At 42.2% G+C, this 10293-nt stretch overlaps 1 pseudogene; it reads left to right on the top strand.

The window, feature by feature from the left end:
• Nucleotides 1–5831: 5831 nt before the first annotated feature.
• Nucleotides 5832–6453, top strand: LOC122452227 (annotated as a pseudogene).
• Nucleotides 6454–10293: the final 3840 nt, after the last annotated feature.

Raw genomic sequence — 10293 nt, 5'->3', positions numbered from 1 at the left:
TATTAGAGAATATTGAGCAGAATTCTCTGCTGCTATACAGTAGGTCCTTGTTGGTTATCTATTTTAAACATAGCAATGTGTACATGTCCATCCCAAACTTCCAATCTATCCCTCCCCCTACTCTTCCTCCTGTGACCATAAGTTCATTCTCTAAGTCTGTCTGTTTCTATTTTGTCAATAAGTTTATTTGTATCATTTTTTAAAAAGATTCTGCATATAAACAATATTATATGGTATTTGTCTTTGTCTGACTTACTTCACTTAGTATGATAATCTCCAGGTACATGCATGTTGCTGTAAATGGCATAATTTCATTCTTTTTATGGCTGAGTAATATTTCATTGTATATATGTATCACGTCTTCTTTATCCATTCATCTGTTGCTGCACATTTAGGCTGCTTCCATGTTCTGGCTATTGTAAGTAGTGCTGTGATGAACACTGGGGTGCACGTATCCTTTCAGGCCATGTTTTTCTCTGGATACATGCCCAGAAATATGCAGGTCAAGAAGCAACAGTTAGAACGGGACATGGAACAACAGACTGATTCCAAACTGGGAAAGAAGTACGTCAAAGCTCTATATTGTCACCCTGCTTATTTAACTTATATGCAGAGTACATCATGCAAAATGCTGGGCTGGATGAAGCACAAGCTGAAGTCAACATTGCCAGGAGAAATATCAATAATCTCAGATACACAGATGACACCACCCTTATGGCAAAAAGCGAAGAGGAACTAAAGAGCCTCTTGATGAAAGTGATAGAGGACAGTGAAAAGAGCTGGTTTAAAACTCAACATTCAAAAAACGAAGATCATGGCATCTGGTCCCATCACTTCATGGCAAATAGATGGGGAGGCAATGGAAACAGTGAGAGACTTTATTTTGGGGGCCTGCAATATCACTGCAGATGGTGACTGCAGCCATGAAATTAAAAGACGCTTGTTCTTTGGAAAAAAGCTATGACCAACCTAGACAGTATATTAAAAAGCAGAGACATTACTTGGCTGACAAAGCTCTGTCCAGTCAAGGCTATGGTTTTTCCAGTAGTCATGTATGGATGTGAGAGTTGGACTATAAAGAAATCTGAGTGCCGAAGAATTGATGCTTTTGAACTGTGGTGTTGGAGAAGACTCTTGAGAGTCCCTTGGACTGCAAGGAGATCCAACCTGTCAATCCTAAAGGAAATCAGTCCTGAATATTCATTGGAAGGACTGATGTTGAAGCTGAAACTCCAATACTTTGACCACCTGATAAGAAGAATTGACTCATTGGAAATGACCCTGATGCTGGGAAAGATTGAAGGCAGGAGGAGAAGGGGACGACAGAGGATGAGATGGTTGGATGGCATCACTGACTTGACGGACATAAGTTTGAGCAAGCTCCCGAAGTTGGTGATGGACAGGGAAGCCTGGCGTGCTGCAGTCCATGGGGTCACAAAGAGTCAGACACAACTGAGCGACTGAACTGATGCCCAGGAATGGGACTGCTGGATCATATGCTAACTCTATTTTTGTTTTTTTTAAGGAACCCCCATACACTGGTCCAAATGGCTGGGCCAATTTACAGTCGTACCGAGAGAGTAGGAGGGTTCCCTTTTCCCCACACCTTCTCCAGCTTTTATCTAGTGAGAAAATCCTTCTTGGTCTCTGACTCCTGACCCGTGGACGTGAATGTACTGCACTCAAGCTGAGTCCTAAGGTGGCCTCAGTTCTTTCCATCTATTAAACACACTTGGATTGGCTCTGGTCTTAGAGAAACTGACCAGGCTGCTAGACACCAGCTCCTTTTTGCCTTTTATAAGAACTATGTAGAAATTATCTCATTTCTTTAACCCTTTTGGAGCACATGTAAAGTATAAATACTGGCGGATGTCTTTATATGCATACCGCAGTTTCTGCAAAATGATCTCCCATCCCAAAATGAAAGGCTTTTGGTCTCTATTAATCCCCAGAATATTCAGATAGAAGGAGAAACTGAGGTGCAACAGATGTCTGGGCTCAGGGGGGAAAGGTCAGAGCTTGCAAATTCAGTGAACTTGCTTTAGAGAACTTTTTCCTTTTAAATATTTCCCCCATTTTTGCACAACTCTTTGCCCTATAGGCTAGAAGGAGCAAGGCATGAATTGCTGAATTACCATCATCCTCTTGCAGATGAGGACAGTGAGGCTCTAAAAGGTTAAGTCACTTAGACCCTCAACCACTGTCCAGCACTGCATCTCAGGGCTGAGTCTGAGCTCCGCTCGGTGGTTTTGAGCCTCCTTTCCAGGGAAAAGCAGCTGCGTGAAGTTCTGTAAATGCTGTAATAGAATTTGTTAGCCACTTCCATATGATTTTTAAAGTAAATGTCAGCCTGCATTGGAACAATGCATTAGCAGTTCACATCCTCGTTTAATTCACTTTCCCAAAACTGATGTTACTGTGATGCCTGTAAGGATGATGGAACTACTCACCAGCTTCTCCCCACTACTGCCTCCCTGGGTGGTTTGTGAAGTTTAGTTATTGCTGTGCTTTCTCTCACCCTGATGTCCCTGGAAGGAGGGACAGCTGGTTTAAGGAGCAGCCAGATCTACATGTTCAGGCCACTGTAGCTGACCCTCTCTGGCCTGGCCACCCAAGGGTGCTTCCCCGAACCCTGACCTTGTCTGCTGCTGTGACCACACCCAGCGCTGGGAGCACAGGCAGATATTGATACTGTTGTGGTTTGAACTACGTCCCCAGGCCCCCCACATTCATATGTTCAAATCTTAACATCCACTACCTCTCCTATCAACCTTATTTGGAAATAAGACCATTATAGATGTCATTGGTTGAGACGAGTTTATCTTGGAGTAGGGTGGACCCTTAATCCAATAACACTGTTGTTGTTGTTGTTTAGTTGCTAAATTGTGTCCAACTCTTATGTGACCCCATGGACTGTAGCTCCCCAGGCTCCTCTGTCCGTGGGATTTTCCAGGCAATAATACTGGAGTGAGTTGCCATTTCCTCCTCCAGAGGATCTTCCTGATCCAGGGATCAAATCCACATCTCCTACAGTTCCTGCATTGGCAGGATTCTTTACCACTGAGCCACCTGCTCTTTTTAAATGGTTGCATGGTATTCTACTATATGACTATACCATAATGTATTTGACTTTTATTTTATTAAGTTCCCTGAATGGGATGGAGCTTCTAGGAAAGGACAATAGTGTGACTTATTAGAAGTAAGTCATTTCCAGACCCACAGCCATAGAAAACAAACTTAGGGTTACTAAAGGGGAAAGACTTGGGGGGTTGGTAAGGGATGAATTAGGAGTTTGAGATTAACATATACACATTACTATATATAAGATAGATAATCATCAAGGAGCACAGGGAATTCTACTCAATATTCCTTAATGACCTATATGAGAAAAGAGAAAAGAAATAAATACATGTATATGTATAACTAATAATTTTTCTGTATATCTGGAACACAACATAGTAAATCAACTATACTCCAGTATAAAATAAAAAAATTTTTAAAAAGAACAAAAACACAGGTAAGTGGGTTTCCATCTTCTCACGCCTGCAGCCAGGGCTGGTGTGTGTGCATGTGTGGGCTTGTAAGTATTTTTTTTTTTTTTTTTGATTGCCAGCTTTGGGCCAGAGACTGTTAAACTTTATTTATTTTTTTTTCCTTTTTTTTTTTTTTTATTCTTTGAATCAGCCATGGATTTACATGTATTCCCAATCCCGATCCCCCCTCCCACCTCCCTCTCCACCCGATTCCTCTGGGTCTTCCCAGTGCACCAGGCCAGAGCACTTGTCTCATGCATCCCACCTGGGCTGGTGATCTGTTTCACCATAGATAATATACATGCTGTTCTTTTGAAATATCCCACCCTCACTTTCTCCCACAGAGTTCAAAAGTCTGTTCTGTATTTCTGTGTCTCTTTTTCTGTTTTGCATATAGGGTTATCGTTACCATCTTTCTAAATTCCATATATATGTGTTAGTATGCTGTAATGTTCTTTATCTTTCTGGCTTACTTCACTCTGTATAATGGGCTCCAGTTTCATCCATCTCATTAGAACTGATTCAAATGAATTCTTTTTAATGGCTGAGTAATATTCCATGGTGTATATGTACCACAGCTTCCTTATCCATTCATCTGCTGATGGGCATCTAGGTTGCTTCCATGTCCTGGCTATTATAAACAGTGCTGCGATGAACATTGGGGTGCACGTGTCTCTTTCAGATCTGGTTTCCTCAGTGTGTATGCCCAGAAGTGGGATTGCTGGGTCATATGGCAGTTCTATTTCCAGTTTTTTAAGAAATCTCCACACTGTTCTCCATAGCGGCTGTACTAGTTTGCATTCCCACCAACAGTGTAAGAGGGTTCCCTTTCCTCCACACCCTCTCCAGCATTTATTGCTTGTAGACTTTTGGATAGCAGCCATCCTGACTGGCGTGTAATGGTACCTCATTGTGGTTTTGATTTGCATTTCTCTAATAATGAGTGATGTTGAGCATCTTTTCATGTGTTTGTTAGCCATCTGTATGTCTTCTTTGGAGAAATGTCTGTTTAGTTCTTTGGCCCATTTTTTGATTGGGTCATTTATTTTTCTGGAATTGAGCTGCAGGAGTTGCTTGTATATTTTTGAGATTAATCCTTTGTCTGCTTGCTTCATTTGCTATTATTTTTCTCCCAATCTGAGGGCTGTCTTTTCACCTTACTTATAGTTTCCTTTGTTGTGCAAAAGCTTTTAAGTTTCATTAGGTCCCATTTGTTTAGTTTTGCTTTTATTTCCAATATTCTGGGAGGTGGGTCATAGAGGATCTTGCTGTGATTTATGTCGGAGAGTGTTTTGCCTATGTTCTCCTCTAGGAGTTTTATAGTTTCTGGTCTTACATTTAGATCTTTAATCCATTTTGAGTTTATTTTTGTGTATGGTGTTAGAAAGTGTTCTAGTTTCATTCTTTTACAAGTGGTTGACCAGTTTTCCCAGCACCACTTGTTAAAGAGGTTGTCTTTTTTCCATTGTATATCCTTGCCTCCTTTGTCAAAGATAAGGTGTCCATAGGTTCGTGGATTTATCTCTGGGCTTTCTATTCTGTTCCATTGATCTATATTTCTGTCTTTGTGCCAGTACCATACTGTCTTGATGACTGTGGCTTTGTAGTAGAGTCTGAAGTCAGGCAGGTTGATTCCTCCAGTTCCATTCTTCTTTCTCAAGATTTCTTTGGCTATTCGAGGTTTTTTGTATTTCCATACAAATTGTGAAATTATTTGTTCTAGTTCTGTGAAAAATACTGTTGGTAGCTTGATAGGGATTGCATTGAATCTATAGACTGCTTTGGGTAGAATAGCCATTTTGACAATATTGATTCTTCCAATCCATGAACACGGTATGTTTCTCCATCTGTTTGTGTCCTCTTTGATTTCTTTCATCAGTGTTTTATAGTTTTCTATGTATAGGTCTTTTGTTTCTTTAGGTAGATATACTCCTAAGTATTTTATTCTTTTTGTTGCAATGGTGAATGGTATTGTTTCCTTAATTTCTCTTTCTGTTTTTTCATTGTTAGTATATAGGAATGCAAGGGATTTCTGTGTGTTAATTAAGTATATAAGGGAAAATGCACAAGGACGTTTATATGGTCCAGGGTCCTCAGAAAATGCCCACAGGCAGAAAAGAGGGCAGAATTCCATAGCCACTCAGCAACCTTAGCCCTGGTGAGCATCTGAAGTACTGACTTCCTCTTAGTCCTCGTCAGAAAGGGGTGGGAATCCACGTCAGATGCTGAATCTCGCGTGAGACAGACATGACATTTTTATCACTCAAGATACAGAGGTCACGGACGTTATTGCTGGGTGCCTCTGCGCGCGCGGGAAGATGGCTGAGCAGGTGACCAAGTCGGTGCTGTTCGTGTGTCTGGGTAACATCTGTCGATCACCCATCACAGAAGCGGTTTTCAGGAAACTTGTAACTGATCAAAACATTTCTGATAATTGGAGGATAGACAGTTCAGCGACATCCACGTATGAACTAGGAAACCCTCCTGATTATCGGGGGCAGGCTTGCATGAAGAAGCATGGTATCCCCATGAGTCACGTTGCCCAGCAGGTTACCAAATAAGACTTTGCCACTTTTGATTATATACTATGTATGGATGAGAGCAATCTGAGAGATTTGAATAGAAAAAGTAATCAAGTTAAAAACTGCAGAGCGAAAATCGAACTACTCGGGAGCTATGATCCACAAAAACAACTTATCATTGAAGATCGCTATTATGGCAACGACGCAGACTTTGAGACCGTCTACCAGCAGTGCATGCGGTGCTGCAGGGCCTTCCTGGAGAAGGTCCGCTGACCAGGCCGTCCCGCTGTGGCCCAGGCTCGTCCCCCCAGGCCATGTGTCAACTGCCAGCAGTGTCCCTTCCGAGCCAAGGCCGCAGCCCTCCCTTCAGCTTACTCACTGTTTCTCACCTGACAAAATAACTGTAGATGGAAATCAGTCTTTGTGTTTAGCAAAAGAGTAAATAAAAAATCTTTGATTCAGATAGTTTATGGAGTAAGAGTTCCTTAGACTAGCTAAACCTCCCACTTTGCCCCAGTTACAAAAACAGTGGAACAGTGGAAATAGTGGAGCAGCACAGTAGAACATAATGAAGTGAAATAAGACGTCCCTCCAGGAACCCGCGCTACCTCTCCCTCTGGACGGGCCCCTGCCTGCACTACCTCTCGATGCCAGGGCCTGGCGTCCAGTGACGTTGGTCGAGTGTCACACGCTCACAGTGCCCACGCGTGCATTTCAGGACAGAAAGGAGGGAGATTTGTGGGATTCACCTTTGGCACCTTCACTCCTTCTTAGTTTGTGTCTGTGTAGCTTATTTCATAAGGAAGTCAACTTATTTGTTCCCATTTGAACCCCTTTGCCTCTGGAAATGTAATTATATCCAGGAGAAGGATGTGTGTGCTGGTTTATCTTATGGTCAGTTTGGGGACTGTGTCTGCTTCTACATGCATATAATTGCCTGAATGTCAATTATAGATCACCTTGTGTGGGAAAAAGTATTAAGTTGGAAAAAGTCCTTTTATGTTGGAATACTTAAATATTGATATATTAAGTATTCTTTTGTCAGTGCCTGGTTATAGGGAAATATACATAATTTGTGTGCACTTTGAAATAACTGATCTAAAATTCATACGAATGTATGTCAGACAAAATTGTTCTCAAAGAAACTGGGGAAATTAGAAAAATTTTTTAAAAAAGATACAGAGGTCACACGTGTAACTGAAATGAATCTACAAGCAGAAATTTACATTGTTTGCAAGAAACCGATAAAGCACAGTCGCAGTGTTCCTGAGAGAAGGAGGGAACCACCAAGTTTGAAGTTTGAGACAACGAAGATGCTCCATGAAAAAAACAAAACCTTAAAAAAAAAAAATGTAGATGATGCAGATTTCTGTTTTTTAAAGGGAGGAGTCAGCGCTGGGTCTGCCGCGCTGCCAGCCGCACAGACGCCGCCGGAGGCCAGAGAGAGGACCAATTAGTGCAAGCTGTGATGTGGAGTTGGGTCCTCCGAGGACCAAAGCCCCTCCCCGTTCTCTTGGCAGAGGCCACTGGAAGGGCTGTCAGATGTCAACAGCTTTCCATCACTCCTGTGGGCCCGGGGAGGGGGGAGTGGTCGGGGGGCTTGCCGGCATCTGGACCACTCTCTTGCCTCTTCCACAATTGCTCACCAGAGCCCCCACCACCCTCGTGCTGCACAGGCCTCCAGAAGCCTTCTTGGACGTAGAACCAAGTGGATAGTGGTACTCTGGCCTCTTTTAATTCAAGGCAGGGCTCCGGAAGTGGAGGGAAGCACTTTCATAAAATAAGCATATGTCTTTCTGGCCATTTGCAGAATGAGGAAATGCCCTTGACATCTTACGGAGCTTCTTGTCTTGAGAGCCTCTGAATGGAAGAAGGCATTTATATTTGCCCATGCACCAATTCATTATGTAGCTGAAAAAAGAATTACTTTATAACTCTCCCAATGTGGGTAGATGATCAGGTCTGTCCTGCAAAATTACATATAAATTGCAAGATACAATAGGAGATGTCAAATATTTCACATACATAATTTTTTTTTTTTGGCTACACCAGGTGGCATGTGGGCCAGACTTGGGATGGAACCCAAGTCCCTTGGAAGCATGGAGTCTTAACTGCTGGACCACCAGGGAAGTCCCCATAAAAATTGTTCTGAGAGCTTGTTTTGTACAAAAGACTCTCTCTATAGAATTTGCTGACAGGTGCGATAACCGGAAGACTAGTGGTGTTTGGGGTTTTTCCTTTCATCAGCTCTTCAGTTTGTTCATTCCCTTTGAACTGAGAAATGGATATATAATCCAACGAAGCCATGAATTCAAAACCCTTATGTCAGGTGCAAGAATATATTAATGACCTGGCAAGCAGCAAATATAGTGATGGGCAGGGAAGCCTGGCCTGCTGCAGTCCATAGGGTCACAAAGAGTCAGACACAACCTAGCAACTGAACAACGACAACAAGCAACAAACTTCTTTCCTAGTTCTCACTTGACTAAACCAACAACACACTTATGAGCAAACTTCTGCTATACTGGGAGGTGAAGTGGTTTAGAAACTCAAGGAAGCAAAATCAGGCTGGTGGCACTGAGTGGATTGTCTAACTTTGTTACATAGGGAAATAGGCACTTCAAAGTAGTGGACAGGGTGCAGATAGACTCTCCAAATGCAGTGTGTGTTGCAACCTGAAATGCAATGTTTATGGTTTATTTTACTCCCTGGCAAGATAGACATGGATACAGATATACATATGGATATAGATATAGATACATCTTATAATTTTATCTGGGGAACAAGAAAAGGCATAGTTTCTGACTCCAAGGGACGTGACTCTGTATAGCTCCCTAACTCATAAAATGACACTAACTACACAAGAAAAGACAAGTTTTAAAAGCATGTATAATTGGTGCCATAGGAATTGGGTGATAAATCAAACACACTCAAAGTCCAGAGGATTACTGACTTTCTAACTTTATAACTTCACATTAAGTGACTTCATCCATTCCAAGACTTGCCTCCCCTCCATTTCAGGAATCCACTTTGCCTAAAATACTTAGAACTCTCCCATTTTAGATGTATAACTAAAATTCATCACTGTCTTAACACAATTTCAGTCCTTCTGATTGTCTTCCTCTCGCACAACTTAGTCTTCACTCGTCTTAAGGAGAGTGCTGTGTCTTCTTAACTCTCCTTCCCCTCTGTCTTCAACCCTTTCTCTCTCTAACCAACCCTTTCTCTCTATAACCAGTTCTTATTTACCTTTATTTAATACTATGTCATCCTGATCTTGCCCCTGTGTCTAATGCAAGCATAGAAACATTAAAACTTCAACCTGTAAATAAAATATTTAATTGATGTGCTTGCCTGTGACCTTCCCCAATGTAAGCAGCAGGACAGATGGTCAACCACTGCATGAGAAACCCCTCATGAATGAAGACACCAGATCCTTATCTTGTTTGTTCAAAAGCCTCAATCTAATTATCAGACATGACTTACCAACAGAAAAAACAAGTATCAGATAGGAAAAGCTGGGAAAGATATATGATGATTTAGAATTTGTTTTGTTTTGGTTTTTTTTTTTTGCCTACCCAAGGGGGAAAAAAAATTCCAGCTGGAGAGGAGAAAGAAGAAGAATGGGAAGGAGAGAAATGAGATGTGTGTGTGTCCTGGGAGAAGCAAGGTAGTAGCCTCTCTGGTAATAATTCCCTATTTGGGGATCTGAAGGCATAGGCTAAGTACTCAATTTCCATCTAGAGCTCTAGAGGAAGTAAGTATTGTACAGGAAACTTGCCACCTGAATGGCCTCAGGGCACTAGAATAATGTTAGCTGAAGTGTTACTAGGGAGTAGTGAGCGGGTGGGGTCTTCTGCAGCCCCCGACTAGCAGGGAAGCGTCAAAAATTCCCTGTGCCCCTCCTAGCCCCAGAGGAAACTGAGCTAGGCTGGTAGCTCTCTAGGGGCACAGGCAAACTGTGAGCAGAGGCTGAAAAAGAAGACACAGCCAGGGCCAGCCAGGAAAGATCAGATGTTAGCTCTCAACAGATGCCATGTAGAGATGTCACACCTGAAAAACAGTTAGGGGTGGGAGCAGATGAATGGGTGAAACAGAGGATTCTTTTCTAAAAATATTTCCTTTATTTGCCTGTGCCTGATCCTAGGTGTGGTACACAGGATCCCCTAATTTAGGCATGTGGACCCTTAGTTGTGGCATGTGGCATCTAGTTCCCTGACCAGGGTTTAAACCCTGGC

Source organism: Cervus canadensis, chromosome 13, assembly GCF_019320065.1.
Source record: "Cervus canadensis isolate Bull #8, Minnesota chromosome 13, ASM1932006v1, whole genome shotgun sequence".
Lineage (NCBI taxonomy): Eukaryota > Metazoa > Chordata > Mammalia > Artiodactyla > Cervidae > Cervus > Cervus canadensis.
This window is presented reverse-complemented; position numbering and strand designations above follow the sequence as displayed.